Source organism: Charadrius vociferus, unplaced genomic scaffold (genome assembly GCF_000708025.1).
Source record: "Charadrius vociferus isolate BGI_N301 unplaced genomic scaffold, ASM70802v2 scaffold423, whole genome shotgun sequence".
Lineage (NCBI taxonomy): Eukaryota > Metazoa > Chordata > Aves > Charadriiformes > Charadriidae > Charadrius > Charadrius vociferus.
In genome coordinates this window covers 1,791,270-1,792,292 of record NW_009648149.1, presented here as the reverse complement: position 1 = coordinate 1,792,292, position 1,023 = coordinate 1,791,270, and the positions used below count along the sequence as shown (strand labels likewise).

The 1,023-nt window shown below is 46.7% G+C and overlaps 1 protein-coding gene across 2 annotated transcripts in view; it reads right to left on the bottom strand.

Annotated features, from left to right (window-relative positions):
- WLS (wntless Wnt ligand secretion mediator) overlaps positions 1-1,023 on the bottom strand; it is a 38,981-nt gene that overhangs the window by 36,873 nt on the left and 1,085 nt on the right. The gene's annotated exons all lie outside the window — the stretch shown is intronic.

Sequence of the window (1,023 nt, the reverse complement as noted above, 5' to 3'; positions counted from 1 at the left end):
CCGGCGGCAGCCGCCGGCGAGGCAGAGGCCAGGCAAGATGGAAGACTGAATTAACAGCATTGAAGTTCTTTCATCTCTAAATCCTTACAAACCTGAACAAAAATGTTTCTGGTTTTCGCCTATAGAGCCAAACAGAAATGTGTCCGTTTACCCCACCTGCCCCCTGATGACAACAGAAAGAGGATTTGCTGATAAACACCTTCCTTTCGTAGAAGCAACTTACTTTTTTTGAAACTTAAAAGTGTTTTTTCTAGCAGCTTCTGGTTTCTAAGAGGAGCACCGAGCCCAGCTTCTCTGCACAACACAGGCCAAGACATTTTATCTAATGAATCAGTGGCGGGTTTGGCAACCTGCTCTTGAACCAGCTCTTTAAAAAAAAAAAAAAAAGGAAAGAAAAAGCCAATCCTAATAATATTCAGTGTTGGTTCAGGCGCACAAGAGTAGAAAGTAGAAAAACGGGGGTTTAATCCAACGTTTGCCACCGAGTCCTTTGTGATTAAGCAAAGGCGAGGAACCGAAGCAGGAGAATGAGGGGAACTAAAGTTTTTGAAAATTATGTTTAGTAGAATTCCTACGGCTCTTCAGGAGAGATAATTACAGCGGGTACAAACGCAAAGCCCTAATGTGCATCAGGAACACTGACTCCGCTCTCTGAGAAACGGCTGTAGATATTTCTTCAACATCTCTCCAGTTAAAGACCGCCGCGAGAACAGACCAACTTTATTCTCCCAAAGAAAACGGGCACCGAATTTTCCCCGATGCCCTTTCCGAGCGATGGGACTTGGGTTACTCAAAATGTCCCCGACGGCCCCAACCATGAGCCTGCCCCAGAGGAAAGGGGGAAAACCCCGGGGGGGGGGGTGTGTTGGGTGGGGGGCAGCTCCACAGCACCCACATACACCCGACCATCCTCCCAAGGAGCCGCCGCATAACTCGGCTGCTTTCTAGTAAAATAAAAAAAAAAAAAAACACACACAAAAAAAAAAATCCCGGGATTGCCCCAAATCCTGCTCTCCTCCATCT